This window comes from Dunckerocampus dactyliophorus, chromosome 3, assembly GCF_027744805.1.
Source record: "Dunckerocampus dactyliophorus isolate RoL2022-P2 chromosome 3, RoL_Ddac_1.1, whole genome shotgun sequence".
Lineage (NCBI taxonomy): Eukaryota > Metazoa > Chordata > Actinopteri > Syngnathiformes > Syngnathidae > Dunckerocampus > Dunckerocampus dactyliophorus.
Window position 1 is genome coordinate 23,527,009 of NC_072821.1, and position 17,929 is coordinate 23,544,937.

Consider the following 17,929-nt stretch of genomic DNA (forward strand, 5'->3'; position numbering starts at 1 on the left):
CAATCATATAGACAAACAAACATTCACACTCATGGACAATTAACCTAACATGCATGTTTTTGGAATTTGGGAGAAAACCCACGCACGCATGGGGAGAACATGCAAACTACACACAGAGATGCCCAACGGAGATTTGAACCCAGATCTTCGCGATCACCTGACTGTGTGGCCAACATGCTAACCACTCCGCCACCTACAACCTCTATTAACATAAAAAAAACAAGTGAGTCACTGCCTCACCGGCCATGAACTTGACCTCACGTCACTGATGTTGTATGAACCTGAACTCACTGTTGGCTGAGAGACAATAAGAGAGGCAATGCTCTGTAAAATGTCACCAGTCAGTAAGCACAGCAGACAACTGTTCACCACATCTGACCTAACTTGCATGGTCTGTTGTAAAGCACACAGTAGGAATTACTGTACGCCCCAGACAGCTGACTGGTTTAAATCCAGAAGCCTTTGGGCTAAAAATATGCTGAGGTTTTTTTATTCTTTGAATATTGTTGGAGCTCAGAGTTCTCCAAAGCGTTGTTTCTACCAGGCATTATGGCTCAATCCACGGCGGGACGTGTATTTATTGTGTATTTTGTCTGTAAAAGTGTAATGCAGTCTGCTCTGTGGGCTTGGGTACCTTATTTCAGGATGAAAACAAATAGTAAAAAACACCCAAATATGTGATAAAATATCACTTTTCTGCAGAATTGTGACATAAAATGCTTGCTTTGTTGCTCTCCGTCACAAAGGCTGGTTTTGCTCTGTACAAAGACCCACCCACTCTGTTTTGTATCAGAGCCTTTATTTCTTTCAGCTTTGAAACCATTGTATTTTCTTCGTTCAAAACTTCTGTTCATTTAAAAATAACATTGCAAATCTATCAGCAGCTGCGGCTTCGTTGTTCAAGGTTTAAAAAATAATTTGGAAAAGTTCGGCAAACCGGATTAAGAAGCTTAATGGGCTGTAGTTTGCCCATTCATGGGCTAGAGACAATGCTGGCCTTTCATTGGTCGACAGAGGATTATGTTTTCTTATGTTTTTCCATCGAAGAATTAAATAGGCAACAAAACATGCAAATATATAATACTGTGGATTAGAACGGACATGGGCTTCAAAGCTGTGTTTTTGCTAACAGATGGTACCATGCACTGTAACATGTTTTTGTTGTTTAATTAATTGGCACATAGTGTCTTGCTGTCACTGCTAGTGCAGTGGTTCACTTGCCTGTGATTCGGTAGCGGTCTAAATGTGATTTTAACGAATGAAAAAATGGAAGGATGCAAGGGCCACTTTCATATTTTGTAAACCGCCACCTCCATACAGCTGCTGCCCCTTAATATCAGCAGTATATTGCTCAAAATAACAATAATCTTTCATAATAGAATTTAAAGATATTCCTGCAACTAACTTCTATCTCGGAGCATTTTTTGTTTTAAGAAACAGGTAGCACGCCTCACTTGAGAGTATAGGCACGCACATAATGCAATTTGGGCCAATGCGCTCTTCACAGTCAATTGCTTTGCATGTCTACCTTTCATCGACTTCTGTGGTGAGGCGGCAAGGAGTCAAGCGCACATCACATGCTCGCTGTGTGGGACTCATCTTGTGAATATCTGTCTCTTTGGGTTTGGCCATTTCAATATTCAAACCAAGTAGAGAGAACAAGCGCAGTGGGACAGCGGCCATTTGAATAATTGAAGAGACTCGGTGGCGCTGGAGGATCCTCTCTCTTCTTTACACTCGCTCCCTTTCCCTTTCCTTCTATTTTCCAGTCTGGCTGCTTGAAGTTTGTCCCAGAAAGCAGTCTGGGACGTGTGCTAGTGCAGCAGCACAACCAGCGATCCCAGTGGAGTGATGGAAAGCGATAGAATGAAGAAGAAGGAAAAAAAAAGAACTTCACATAAATGCATTATGATAGAAGAGTGACTAAAATGAGGCATAAAAGAAGCAACTCAGTCCATCTCTGCCTATTCCTTGTTTAACATTAAAAACGTTGTCCCTCAAATTAGATGACAGACAACAATCAGGATGTCAAATTAAGTTTAGAACATTCTTTCAGAAGCGTTTTTTATGAACGATATATTTTTTCGTATAGGGGACAAAGTATTTAGTTGGTTGAAAATACAACATTTTGCTCATCATGTCAGTGTTCTTTGTCATAAAGTTGAGAGCACACATTACCCATCTGGCCATACTTAGATTTAGAGCAGCAATGTTTAAAGAAGTATAGACACAGCTTGCGATATTTGACAGTCTTTTATGCTCTTCTGTCTAGATTAAGTTTGAAAGTAAATGAGCGCAGATGGGTTACAAAATAAAGGGAGACCTGTAAAAGAATGTTTATGGCCCGAGTGATGTCGCCAACGTACAAAAGACTGTTGCTACTGATGGTTTCATGACAAGGTTCTCGAACTGAAATGATTTTGGGAGTAACACTGAGCACTGATCGAAATTACAGAGGAAATTACCAACGCTACTGACCACAGAAACTGTGCAGCTGCAGTATTTATGGATTTCACAAAAGCTATGGATACAATTAATCACAACAATCATAATTACAAAATTAGAAAGCTACGGAATTAGAGGGATAGTTTTGAATTGGCTCAAAAGCTACCTAGCAAACAGGGAGCAATATGTGAAGCTAGGAGAATACACATCTGCAAGCATGGATGGACTGGGACAAAAATTTGGCCATGGACTTTTTGATCCAGACCGGCCCACTACAATCCGCACGAATATACTGTGCCAGCTTGCCCCATTCATGTACATACAAACACACAAGTCCTTAAACACCACTATACCAAACAATATCCATCTACTGTATATTCTGGAACCGTGAATACATAAACAAGAGTGAAATCATTTATGGGTGAGCTCACTGGGCTGCTGGGGACTCTGGTGAGATCATGTCCACAAGAGATGACAAATCTGGGCATGAAAAGCAGAGGAATAATGTGAAATAGTTCGGATTACATGCAAGATTACATGCACAAAAAAGTCTGCATGCAATCAGAACGTTGACTAGGTGACTAAAGTAAGGAAAACAATAATACAACCATCTGATTTTATTTTATTTTATTGTAACAGTAGTGTTTTTGTCATTGTAACTATCGAGGACCATAAACACCGACTAAAATACGACTAAAAAAATATGTAGAGCATAGATATGGTTTAAACGGTTACGTCAGTGTCTTTCATGATGCAAATTTGACTGTGGGCACTGAAATAGGAGCATGTTGATACTTTAAACAATTGAACTCTGCAGGTGACACGATTTGGGGGGATGTCATTATCGGTAGAAATGATTACAAAGTGTGAAAATAGCAGACGTACTTGCTCAAAACACATCATATTGCAAAATGTGACTTGTAAGCTTAGAGATGTGCAATGTTGCATCCTTTGATGAAAGCATCACTTAAGTGCTTCATAAAAGCAACTCATCAATGAGTTAGTATAGTATGCTTATTGTTTTCCAATACTTGAAGGCCCTGTCACACCTTGACGATTTAGCCAGCTTACGCCAACGTATGAAAAAATTGGCCAATACACTGGCGTAGGTCCAATAAGTTATGGGTAAGTTTTGTATAAGTTAAGAGCACGCTGAAGCACGCCGGCATACGTCATAGTACATCCAAGTCGTCCAAAAATTTTGTGCATGCACAAAACATTTCGACGTATGTCAACTTATGATTAATACGTCCTGCATCCGCGGGCAATAAGTTATGCGATCGTTGACGCCCGTTCACACACGTTATTTGTAAGTTACGTACAAGTCAAAATACGTCAAAATACCTTGAGACAGAACTGTCCTCTTGGCGAGTGAAGATGGAGAGGAGGAGAGGCTGCCGTGTTTGTATTTGCAGGTAAGTTTGCAGCTTGACCCGTAGAGGGCACTGTGACACTGGGAATGGAACCAACTTGTTTTGATTTTTTTATCAACTTTATTAATGCATTAGCGAGTCACAAATCCATGAGTGGTAGCGTATGCAGCCTACACCAGGGGTCTCAGACGATAGTTTGCGGCCTCCGTCTTAATATGAAAAATTAATATTCGTGTGGCCCGCAACTTTGATATGAATGACACTTGTCATGTGCGGAGCTGAACGAACCAATTATAGTGAGGTATGTGGTCTCGAGGGCGGGACCTCAGCTGAACAAGCCAATCACGGTGAGGTATATGGTCTCGAGGGCGGGACCTCGGCCAAACGAACCAATCACGGTGAGGTATATGGTCTTGAGGGCGGGTTAGTAATACGTCATGTTTACGTCAACCTCGTTATGAATACGCTATGTATATGCCCAAAATTGAAAAATAAACCGTCGGCAGTTCAACGTATGCCATCAAAATGATCACGTCAGGCATGCACTGCCTAAATCGTCAAGGTGTGACAGGGCCCTTAGATAACAAGATTTAGCAATAACATACCACACCATGTTAGCTATGTATTATGTCAAGCAAAGCTCATAAACAGTTATAAGCAAGCATTCTTACAGTAGTAGCTCAGTTTTCCCCACCAAACACACGGATGCACACAAATTCAAATATTAATGTCAATAAAACATTTCGTTTATGTGACCCAGGCAGAACAAACGGCCAACATGATAACTCACAGAGAGTGAGATGAACGCAAACTCCTGGCCAACTAGCAAAACACCGTGGAGAACGTCCAACCGCTCATGGAGTCACAGCGGGGATGGGCAAACACAGGTTAGCAAGATACGGAAAGAGCCAATCGACGAGTTTGTCACCGGTCTTCGACTTGAGCAACCGTTTTCCGCTTGGTCTTAGTGCCTGGCACGTATCAATTTCCATTTAATAGTAACAGTAAAGCGCAGCAATAAATAAGTAAATAAACGGTCGTTCATTGCCCCTTTTTTGGATTGGCCCACCAGGAAACCTTCTTGTACTCCTGATGACCAGTCCACCACTGTCTGCAAGTTCAAATATTACATGCAGCGTACCCCAGGGGTCAATACTGGGACCAAAACTGTTCAACTTATACACTATGACATCATAGATGACATCTATAAAGTGGTGAAAAACCTAAAGCTAGTATTATTTGCAGAAGATACTACTGCTTTTTGTCCTGAGGAAAGCACACACGAGCTAATTAAAAAAGTCACAGAGGAAATGACTATACTAAAAAGATGGTTTGATAAAAAAATAATTATGCTTTTTCGTAAAAACAGAACGAATATGCGTGCGTAAATAAAAGTTGACGGCGTAGACATTGAAAGGGTGAACAAAAACACATTTCTGGGGATCATAATAGATGAAAATATGAGCTGGAAATTTCACATTAAAAATACACATATACACATACACCATAAAGTGGTGAGAAATACTTCAATATTGAATAAAGCAAAATGAAAAAACAAAAATCACTCCATACTCTTTATTGCTCTCTGGTATTACCATATCAAACTTATTGATTGGAGATATGGGGTAATAACTATAAAAGTAATCTTCACTTGCTAAATGTACTGCAAAAAAGATCAGTAAGGATAATCCATAATGCCACGTATAGAGAACATACAAATCTTTTATTTCTAAAATCACAAATATTAAAATTCCCTCATTTAGTACATTTTCAAACAGCTAAAATTATGCATAAAGAAAACAATAACCTGCTACCCAAAATGCTCACTGAGGCTCATTGAGTCACTGAGGCACGCAAACCCCCTGACCACAATAAGGTGCCAATTCTTCTTGGGAGAAACTAAAAAATAAAAATGAAAAGTAAAATAAAATATCCTACATCCAAATTTAACAACCAACAACATAACATTAATCTCAACTGGTGTTGGAGATGAAATTCTCCACAACCTCCTAAAGGTCAAAGGATCACTTTGGAAAATTAATGAAGCCGATTTCACCTCCCCCCTGCGTGCTCTTTAATCTCCAGTTATGAGAAGGAAGAAAGACTCTCACAACTAATTAGAAATTTTCCAAATGTATTGAAGAATAAGTCAGACATAATAATTGAAAGATAAGTCAGACATAATAATAGAAAAATAAGTCAGACAGGATAGTTTCCGCAGTCTACAGGTACCTGGACCCTGTTTCATTCACCTGTACTCATCTCCTGGCTGAAATGAAAGAGAGCTTCCCCCGATCGTCCCATGGTCATTTTTATACTTGTTTGCTCCGCCCAGTGTGCAGCAGTGTGGTACAGTGTATGTACCAGACATTTCCTTGGTTGTCGTGTGCCTTTAGGGTTCATGCACTTATGCAATGTCTGCCAACATATTGTGTGAAATATACTCAGTAAAACCAGAAATGAAAACATATTACTATTTATATTAAACCATATTTCCCATGATCCTTCAGGTACAGAAGTAGGGTGTTTTTTTGCTTTTGTTTAAAAATGAATTATGAAAAAAAACATGTCATCTGTTTTTTTAGAGTTGGTTTCAAATGGAAAAACGGATTTCAGCCCTCAGGTTAATCTTATGAAACATCTCTCAACGGCGCAGTTGCTACAAAGCCAAATCTGAATTGTTTCACATATTTGAAGTTTTTTCAAAAACTAACAATAATTACTTTCCCTGGTAACAAAAAACAGGCATGGCCAAAAACATTGGCATCTTTGGCATGCCGATATTTTTGGCCATGACTGTACATTAATGAAGTTCCGTTATTAATGCAATTACTTTTTTGGAAAAGTAACTAGTAACTATAACGACTCACTTTTTTAATTTGTAATTTGCTCAACACTGGAAATGACGCTATGGCCTTTAAAGTTGGTGGATTACAACGCAACAGAGAATCTTTTGGATGAAAGTGTGCTGTACACCTTCTCCATCAAAAGTAAGAATAAGAGAATATGTTTGAAGGATGTTTCTCATCTTTTAAGGAGATTTAAAGATTGTTCTGCCTGATGGCTTGTGAGGAACAAAAACTTTGTTTGAATGTTATATTGTTTAATTTACCATCTGTATCTATTATCACATCCATCTGGAGCTACTTAGAGAGCTGCATAGAAATACTTAATGTGAGCCAAATCCTTTATGACAGCTCTTGTTGCAGCAAATCTGCATTTTGGATGTTCTAATTTGATTAATTTAAATGTGTCTAGACAAAAAGTATGTGGCATTGAAAACTGACGTTAACAGGCGTACATATGAAATGTGAAAATACTTTGTTTAAATGTGAAAGATGTTCACAGATGGTAGCCTAATTAATAACAATTTCAACACTTGAAGTTATCCTGAATGAGAATAGTCATCCCTCGTTCATCACAGTTAAGTGGTTCCAAACCTGACCATGATAGGTGAATTTCCTCAAAGTATAATTCCTTATTTATAAATGGAATATTTTTGTAATTACGGCATAGAAAACATGTTTACGACCTTATAAATACATTGTTAGTGTCACGTCCTGAGTGCTTGCTTGCGTGGCAGGTTGGCTATTTTCGTTTTTGGTTATTGGTTGGTTATTTTCAGGTTGGTTTAGTTCCGTTTCTAGTCTCTTTTTTTGTAATTACTTCCGTTTTGCTCTGTTCTGTTTTCCGCCGCCTTTATGTTCCGTTCTCTCGCACCTGCTCCGAATTTGAGTATTAGTAGTAGTTCTATTTAGTTCAGCGGTGTGCTCCGGTCTTTGTCGGTCTAATGAGCATTTTACTTGTATGAAGCCTGTCAGTTACTGGATCCCCGTCGCTGCTCTGCAGCCTTTATTAAATATATATATTTTACCCACATTGGGTATTGTCTCTGCATCCTGGGGTCGTTGCCAGCATTATCACCATGCCGGCTTGTGAAAGAATACACTGACCACATGACGACCTCGTGGAGATGGACCGTTGGACCTGGCAGGTTCTTATGGCAATGGAGAAGGAAAGCATGCGGTACACTCCAGGGGAGCTGGAAACTATAGGGTGGGGACCAGACGGCACTCTCGTACCCATGGCATCGATGTATCCAGGAGCCGCTGCTTACACACCTGACAGGCTGTGGCGCAGATGCACGTCGAGGCTGGCTCCAGCGAGGGCTCCACGGCGGAATCATTCCCTTCCTCCTCGCCACGCCATGCTGAGGTGCAGCAATCCAGTTACGCTGTTACTGAGTGCCGGCCGATGGCTGGGGACTGCCATCTTTGCCAGGGCATCTTTGCCGTCCCCCGCAGGTGTGCTGCTGGCTTTGCCTGGCCCACCCGGCCGTCCCCCGCAGGGGTCTTGCTTGTTCCGCCGGACTTACCGTCCCGGCCGTCCCCCGGAGGGGTCCTGCTGGTTTCACCAGGCTCACCCAGCCGTCTCCCGAAGGGGTCCTGCTGGTTCCACCCGGCTGCCACCTTTATTTTCTATTTATTTCAGCGGCGTTCTCCTGTCTTTGTTGGTGTAATGAGCATTTTAGGTGTTGAAGACTGTCAGTTGCTGGATCCCTGTCGCTGCTTTGCAGCCTTTATTAAATATTTATATTTTTACCTGCATTGGGTCTAGTCTCTGCATCCTGGAGTCGTCACCAGCATAGTCACCTTTACACTCATATTACCCAATATTGTAGACAAAATAAGAGTATATTAATAGAGTAGCCATTTAAGATGCGGCGAGGGATGCATCTTGTTTTTTATTTATTTTTTCCACCAAATTAGCATTGTGTTACGCTCAAAAAAAGTGTACAATTGTTTTTTTGTTAGTGAAACCTCAGAATACTAGGTTGATCTCACATTAACTTCAGAATTTAGTGAGACAAAAACAATTGCATGGACTTGGTGGTCATAAATAATAATAGACAGTGAACACACTTTAATTCAGGTACACTTGTCACGCTCCGCTGTGACTCTGGTTTGGCTGCTGTGTTACTTTTTCTCTGTTCTGTTTGCTCCTTCGTTGCCCCTTGTTCTGACCTTTTGCTTCTTGTTTAGATTCTAGTGACTCCCGTGCTGGAGACATGGTGCTGTTTTTTCATTTGCTCATCTGGCACCGTTGTCATCAAGTTCTGGTCCATTTTTAGTATTATTATTACAAAGTGCTCGCTTAAGATGACACTGACATACTGTAAATAGTCGACCGCTTTTCTTGACATAAAATTTTAGCCACAAAGAGGTAATTTCGATGAAAATTCGCAGCATTAAAACTTGCACACAGTGACTTCCTGTTCAGTGCCAAATAAGCTTCAAAATGAAGGCATGATAGCATTAATGTCATGTTCCGCAGGACAGGAGTGGGCACTTCCTGTCCTGCGCTCTTATTTTGGTCCGCTGCACTTCCTGCTTGGGGGGAAGCTGCAGCCGCTTCACCCCAGTGGTTTGTTGCGCAGTTGGCTGTAATCGCAATGAGTGGGGTTTAAAAGCCCAGCGCCGTCTCAGGTACGGTGCTGGTTCATTGTGTCTTTGCTCATTGTCTTCGTGTACCTACCTTGACCTGTGGCCACTGCCTAAATCTGTCGTGTATGTTTTTTGGATGTGGGAGGAAACCGGAGAACCCGGAGAAAACCCACGCACCCACGGGGAGAACCTGCAAACTCCACACAGAAATGCCCAAAGGAGAATCAAACCCAGGTCTTTCCGATCTCCAGACTGTTACTGTGTTGGCCAACATGCAAACCACTAGACCACCGTGCGGTCGGCACCTGATTTATCAAAGTATTTTTATTTTTCACCACCACTGTCTGTATTTGCATACTAGGGGTCAAACACTCAACAGCTCCACAGTTCCTGACACCTAAACTACAAACCTCTACACTACAACATTACCTGGAACAGTTCATAATCAATATTTATTTAATAACATGACTTAACCATGAAACTTTTAAATAAAATACAAATACTCACCACTCACTTGTAAGCTCTGGTCTGGAAGACATCCAGTGGAAGACGTGAACAAACCCTTTGCTGGACTGAGACAATTGGCTAGCTAGTGTAGTTCTGGAGTTGGTCCACCTCTTGTTCCAATGGCTAGCTTTTCTGGAACATGGATTTTCAAGAATTAAGTCAAATTCTTCTCCTCCTCCGTTAAAGATATTCCTGCGTTGTAGGCGTTATTGTGTGCAAAACGCTACAGACTCATCCTCCTCTGTCGTTTATTGGCGGTTGGCAAGCAACTTTTGGTGTGCACTACCACCTTCTCCTTGTTGAATTTGGTGTTATTTGTTCTGATCAACCAATCAGAGGATGGAATAATGCACACGTTACTGTCTATCTGCTCGCAGGCTCTGTGAGGTGAATCTGAAATCTGATTGAGTGTACAATCAGCCTCATTGTTATTAGCGTGTATGTGACATGGGCCAGCACTCCTGATTCTGAAGGCCCTGGGCAGATTACAGATATTAGATGACTTGGCAACACATAAAAGCTGATAGGGGCGTAACTGACTCAGAAGGTACAGCAGATTTTCCAGAAACCGGAAGGTTGGTGGTTTGTGATCCGCTTCCTCAATCCCAGTCACTGTTGTTCTTCACCCACCTTCCCTCCAGTGCTGCCCACACTGGTGTATGCATGTGAATGAATATTTGGTCATGGTCAGCGAGACCACAGGGCAGTTGTGGCTACACATGTAGATAACCACCACCAGTGTGCGACCGTGGTGTGAATGAATAATGGGTTTCACTGTGGAGCGCTCAAGGGTACCTTTTAAAAAGGCGCTATTTTAATCCAGTCCATTATTATTATGAATCTGATTGGAAAAAAAAAAGCAAACATACACTTAACCCTACTGGAAGCAGTTCAGCCAAGAGACACACTACAAAATGAAGATAATAAGCTGTTTGTTGGGAATAAATGAGTGCAGTTTCATAGAGCAAATACTAGAATTTAAGGTGTAAATGTATAGTAGGTCAATAGTGTTTAGCCCAGCACAGAAGGATTTGCTGGCCCTGACTGCACATCACTGCTACAATATGATATGAAAACAGAATAAATTGCCATTATGTCTCTGGCGAAAGTCATAAGTACATTTTTTGTTACGACCACGGCTATGTCAACAATCGCTTATGTCGACATCAGTCAGCCGGCCCGACGGTCGTCCAGATAAGCGGGTTCCACTGTTTTATACTCATAGCTAGCTACACCTGAACACTGTGAGATGATAAACAAGAACAACTCAACAAATCTGCTTTTATAAAATAATGATGCTGAGTTTTAGATGACACGGTTCGAATGCAATGCGCTTGACAATATGTTTGTGTTGTTGTGGCGGTAGTGGTGTGACACTGCACCGCTTCATACTGACACTTGTGACATTTTGTGAAAGTTGTATGATAAAGGATGTCGATCAGGTGTCAATTTACCCAATAATTGTATTAGCAATGTATAGTGCAATTGTCAGTTTTTACTCTGAACATTACTTACTATGAGCATACATTGTGCACGTGCACCAGTGGGTGTATGCTGAAGGGCAAGAGAAAGTAAGCAATATAGATTAATAGAGCGATAGAGCTTTATTAATTTATGGAAGGTGTTTTGGAATTGGGATGACAGGATTGGGGACTAACGCCTGTAGGTGGCAACCATACCTCATCAACTACTCAATTTCACACACGCACACGCACGCGAGCACACACAGGCTTGATGCGTTAATGCCATTGATCCCTGATAATTGACGACCGCTGTGTGATTTAAATGGGCAGATGGACACGCAAGCAAAGTGGTCCAAGTTAAAGTGGTCCCTGGGTGATCCAGGGACATACACACACAGACGCACACGCACACACACACACCTCCTCTCGGCTTCACTCGTGACTGCCCGTGCGCATGCACCAGAGCCGTGTCCGCGGCTGCGCGCACACGCACGCTCCTGAAGTGTGCATCAGAGCAAGTAAGAGGGGAGGGGGGGCCGTTTGGAACTGGTGTACAGACCCGCTTCGCTTGCAACGCACGGATGCGTACGCTCGGAATTATTAGTAATAGCTGAGCTTATACGATCAATACATCGAATTGCTTGAGGTGATGGGGGCGGCAGCATGCAAGCGTTACATTTGATTGAGAATACACTTTGCCATATGCTGTGTCGTTTTAAAGCAACCTACGGCAGCCCGGTTGTCCTGTCCCAGGCGTGTGATGCTTGCAGCGGCATGGATATACCTAATTACAGCCAAAAAGAGGATTTTTACCCTTCTTCCTCCCACATTTAATTGCCACGTTTATATGCTGATCCAGTCAAAGTAAAAATAAGTATTTACATTTATTTATTTATTTATTTTTTAAAGAGCTTGGTTCTCATTTTGCATTTTTTCCAACAAGAAACCTACCTGGTAGAGGCACTCAATTTTGGGCTCGACTGGTTTGGGTAACAAGGGCGCCATCACAGACTCGATCCCCCCACCATCATCTGAAACTCTGCAGGACCCCCCCACCTCCCTCCTCCCCCCTTCCTCCTCTCTCGCTCAGTCCAGATCGGAATATTTTCCCGCCTGGTCCTGCTGCCGGTGCCGGTCCATTCCAAGCTCATCCCCATTCCACTGGAACTGGGTGGCGTGTACCGCAGATCCACGTAACTCTTTTTTTTTTAATGTTTGGCATTTTTCGCAGGCGAGCATTGTGACTTCTGACAGAGACTCGGACTGCAGCAGCCTCCCGAAAGCCCCTCTCACATGGAAATCTCCCAAAACGGGGACCGGGGCCCTGCTGGTTTTTCCTGCAACGCGAACAAATTCTATTCACTCGAGAAAATGCGTAAGTATTTGATTGTATTCATTCAAATTCAGCCCACGTCCGGTGTGATCTGCACATATTGGCTGGCTTTATTTCCACGCAGACTGGATTAAATCAAATACTTTAACGTATGGAAATGTACTTTTTATGCCTTTTCATTACAGTGTGCTTTTTATGGTATCTGTCGCATCCGCTTGCGTGTGCGTGCGTGCGTGCGTGTGTGCGTGTGAGAGAGAGATATAGCGATATACCATGCTCCAGGTAGATAACGATACAAAGGATCGACATGGAGGGCAGCTATGCAACAAATTGCCGGTTTGAGCGCTTGCTGGAGGCTGGAGGGATGTGTGAGACTCCTTGTTGCCAGTAGGACATCACTGCTAGAGGAGACGTACGTCATATGGTAATTCAAATTCAGTTCAGGTATTCTCAGCATACACGTTTGCAGCAAAAAAAAAAAAAAAAAAAAAAAAAAAAAAGGCGCAGGGATTGAGCCAGAAAGGCAAGGGCTTTTTTTGGAATTGCATTGGGCCATCTTGTACAAACCTAAGCTCACGCTTTATTGTTATTTTTTTGTGTCCAATGTGTACATTCTATGTGTGAGACATGAGGTTTTCAAGACGCAGGATGGACATTAAAACTGTCCAGCGTGAGAGGCGGTCTGCCTCACATCTGAACGCACGTCTGAATAAGAGCTGTTCATCAGTGGGAGGTGCTGAAAATGCCCCTATGCATTTTAAACTGGGACCACTTCATTCTCAAGTGTACTCTTACACATACACAGCTCTAGCAATTTGACAATCTGCAGGTTAAGTGACCAACATAGTGGAAATATTTCTACAAGATTTGTATCCATCCGGGGTCAGGGCTCACAGAGGGCCGCCTGGCATGCAATTTCTGTTTTAGTTCATCTCAAGGGTGTTTGATGGGGTTGAGGTCAGGGCTTGACTGTGGGCAATAGTGCCTTTATGGTCCTTGCTTTGTGTGCAGGGGCCCAGACAACTTCCGGAAGCATATATGGTTGAAAATGTCTTTTGTCTTTGAATGAAGATTTTAATTCCGCAGCAACGAACTGATTGTTTGATTGGTTAAGAGTTGAGTCGGTATAGTGTTCTTCTAGTTTATATGTCCATAGCCTCGTACAGGTTAATTTCAGACCATTTTAGAAGCATGTTAACAAGGATATCATTATTTATTGGCTGATTAAAAGGCGCTACTAAATGTGTCGTTTTTATATAGGCCCTTTCTACCTTCAAGGTACTCAAAGAGCTTTTGCTGGGTAGCCTCATTCAGACATTCACATTAACATTCACCCGATGATGCCGCCATGGAGGGGAAATAAAGATCATTGACACTGATGACACAGCATCAGGAGCAACCGGGAGTTTATTATCTTGCTTCAACTGTGAGGCAACTGTTAAAAAGTTAAGCCACTCTATTTGTGGAAATTCAGTGTCTGTCCACAACAAGGCATCAGTGCCATTGCGTGAGCTCATGTGGCAGCACGGCAGATATGCACTGTGTGTAGCTAGCATATGACTTCAACATGCTTAGGTTTTGTAAGATATTTGGAAGATATTGTTAGAAGTCGTATGTATGATCATGTATTTCTTCACATATTGCAGAAATGTTGCAGAATGTTGCAGAAAATACTTGTGAGCTTTGCCATAATAGGAGTGCTATTTTTTATGGTCAACTTGTTTGCTCATTTGTTTAAATTTCAAAGAATTTTTTAATTTACAACAGTAGTCCTCAATAGACAGTCCGCCAACGCTTTTCATTTGGGCACCCAAATAATGAAACCAATCAATTTAACTGGACAAGTTCCCATTCATGCAGTACTTCCTCCGCTCTACAGGTGGCAATAGCGAGGTGTGCATGTCACAATGAAGCAGCAACAGAAGAAGACGATTTACATTTAAACAAATATGGCACTATTGACTCTTAAAAAAGAGAGCACTAGACACTAGACCCACTGGGTCTACAAAATATACATTAACATAAAATCTAGTGCGGAAGCCTGGGGAGGCACTTTCAGACAAAACATCACAACAACATGCCTACATTCCCCTGATTATTGACATGTGGGGTGGTTCTGGATGCTTGAATTTGGACTGTCCAAAACTCTAGACCGGGGGTGTCCAAACTTTTTCCACTGAGGGCAGCATGCAGAAAAACTTAAGGATGCAGGGGGCCACTTTGATACAGTTTGTGCATTAAGGATGCTAAACCCAACAATATAAACTAAGCTATCTGATCAAACATTGACTGTATCTTAGCTTTGTGTTCCAGGTGACAAAAAAAATAGTTTAATATCTAACAATATATCATTAATAATCTATTCATTTTATTATTAGAAAGTGCAGAGGGCCACACTTTGGACACCTCTGCTTGAAACTTTAATGGCTCGATGCAGTACAGGTAATATCTGTAATATCAAATGCAAAAAATACAATATATTTATATACAGTATATAGATATATATCTCTAATGGTAAATGGACTTTCACTTCTATAGCACCTTTCTACCTTCAAGGTAGTCAACACGCTTTGACACTGTAACCACATTTACCTACTGATGACACAGCATCAGGAGCAACTGGGGGTTCAGAATCTTGGATCTATTATAATTCATTGCTTAATTGCCTAAACAAGCTAAACCGCCAGCATCATAACACCTTTATTTACTGTACTGCTGATACTATGAGTAACCTTTTAACACTCTCAACTGTCAGTTAAGGCAACAGTGATGAGCATGCAGAGGCAGGAAGGATGCCTCGTAAACACAAAGCTAGCTTTGCCGTTACACATTCCATTGTGTGTCATTCATTGTTCTTGTCGTTCGTTCAGCCATATTGTGATGACCATCTTGGACAGACAACCAACCGTGTGGCCGACTCTGTACTGCCTTCCTTACCAAAACTGGTCTCTTAGGTCTTCATTATATTTCCCCACTTTGACATCACTGCTCTCCTTGGTGCCATCACAAAAAACACAGAAATACACTCGCTGGGTTAATCCATTAGATGCTCACTAAGCGGGAATCACTTGAGGTACGTTGACCTCTGTCATCGCCGATAAACTTTAGATATGCGTATCAGTGAAGGTGTATAGTTTGGTAACGTTAGACTTTGGTTGAGGGGTGTATTCTACTGTGTTGACAGTGTGAGTGCCATTAGTTGTATTTCTAAAGGTAGAACATTTTGCATTAGATCCCATTAGACTGTCCAAGTGTACTAAAAGTTGTGGTCATTGAATGTAAGTGCACACCCAATCACCGTGCAGAAAAGAATATCAGTTTATGTTCTACAGAGAAAAGAACTGTGCACTACTATCATGGCCAGGATGATGTACATGTTTCCCATGTGTATGAAACCACTCTGGGAACTGTCATTTTTCTGTGGGTTTGGGTTTGTCACCACAGCAGAAGAAATGTGATCACATTGACAGCCGTTGTAGTTTTGGCATTTGCCTACCTGCTAAGGGACCAAATAGCTGCAAAGCATGCCAGAACCACTCACAAGATCAGCTTTGACAGAAGCTTTCACCATGGGACATAAGGTCCTGGGCAAAAATGCATCTATCCAGGCATGGCATGCATGTAGTCTGCCACTGGTTCACCTTGGTGAACAGTGACTCATCCAAGTATTCAAGGCTTTCTCTTTCCCAGCTTTTGTTCTTGTGCAACCTGCTGCGTAGAAAGGGAGCAAACTACATCTTAATTGTAGCTAGATGGGACACAGTTCCACTATTGCGCTCCAACTTCTTGGCGACAATCTGTCATCTTAAACTTTAGACATCAGTGGCGATCCCAACATCACAGTAAAGCACCATTTATATATCCCCAAGTGATTCTGTCTGCCGACCGTTTTTCTCTTTCATTGTACCACACTCATGTCACATTGTTCGGTCATCAAATAGGTTCAACATTGCAAATGGCAGCAGAAGCAGCAAAATGCACAACATGCAGCCTTTTATTGAAGTCATAGATTTCTTGTTCGAACCGCAGGAGCCAAAATAATGAGAGAGCTGGCCGCGCCCAGGCTTTTCGTACACAACATTAAGCATGGTGGCATGGTGGGGTGCTAATCACTGAGCAATTTCGCACCTCTAGTACCTGTCTTGAAAAAATACGTGTTTTCCCCTTTTCTAATGACCGGTAAACAAAAAAACCAACGACAGATAACTGGCATCTCTGCAGTTTGATTTGTCTACTCAGCATTGATGGCTGCGTAGATACATGGTCGATTTCAACAATAGAACAGTATTACACAAATAAATAACATTTTTGAGAGTTATCGAGCCAAATAATTTTTTGCAGATGAGAATAGCGTTGTTACATTATAATACGATACTGTGTAAAAGCCATCATTATACTTTTCATGTAGAGAGGAGTAGAGCTAGAATGTCAGTCAGGAGAGTATAAAACCCCATTGAAAAAACAACAACAATTGGCCATCTGTTACTTACGTAGCAGGCTACTTCCTGGTTCATGGAGGAGGACAAACAGCCAGTGGGTGACATTATGGTTTTCTTTTCTTTGCCGCCAGCGCGACTCAAACTGTAATAATGCATTCCTGTATCAGCAGCACCTTTATCCAGATCCTCATCATGATGGTAGTGAATTTTCTTTGACACATGTGCCACCCCTCTCACAAAGTTTCTTAAGAATTGCTTTCGTACTTTTTTGTGTAATATGTTCCACTGTTTATGTTTTAGTGTGACTGTGGAAAAGGTTAAAACATTCAAGGGGACCTGCCCTACATGTCCATTTTTTCAGACTTGGGTATACAGTCATCCCTCGCCTCATCATTGTACAATCGTGTGGCTTCACTCTATCTTGGTTTTTCAAAAATATATTAATTAATAAATCATGCTGGGGTATGACCAACCGCAACAGAGTAAGCATGGTTGTCGGAGCAGGCGATTTAATTTGAACATTTTAGCCAAAAGGAGAAGAATGCAGATTTGCCTGTGCACAACTTGAGATTTATGGTGGATTTTATTAAAATAAACGTACTGTAGTTTCCCACTGGGATCCATTTTCATTTTAAAAGCCTCTGAAATGAGCAAGATAGGACCCCTTTAAAACTAGTGGTGGCCTAATACCTTTGCACATTACTATACAGTGCATATATAGTATTATATATTTATATATACAGTTATCCCTCATTTATTGTGGTTAATAATGCCAGACCCGAATGTGATAATTTCCGTGAAGTAAGATTCCTTACTTATAAATTGATTATTGTCATAGTTACAGCATAAAAAAACCTATAAGAACACATAATAAGAGAAAATAAGCCATTTAAGACATAAATGTGACTATTGTGCTTTGGTGTAT

At 41.5% G+C, this 17,929-nt stretch overlaps 1 protein-coding gene across 1 annotated transcript in view; it reads left to right on the forward strand.

Moving 5' to 3' along the window:
* The first annotated feature begins 11,760 nt into the window (after positions 1 to 11,760).
* Positions 11,761 to 17,929, forward strand: part of LOC129178407 (leucine-rich repeat-containing protein 4C-like) — a 76,094-nt gene continuing 69,925 nt past the window's right edge. Inside the window, exon 1 of the mRNA XM_054770622.1 lies at positions 11,761 to 12,607. The gene's annotated coding sequence lies outside the window, so the exon portion shown is untranslated. The remainder of the gene's footprint in view (positions 12,608 to 17,929) is intronic.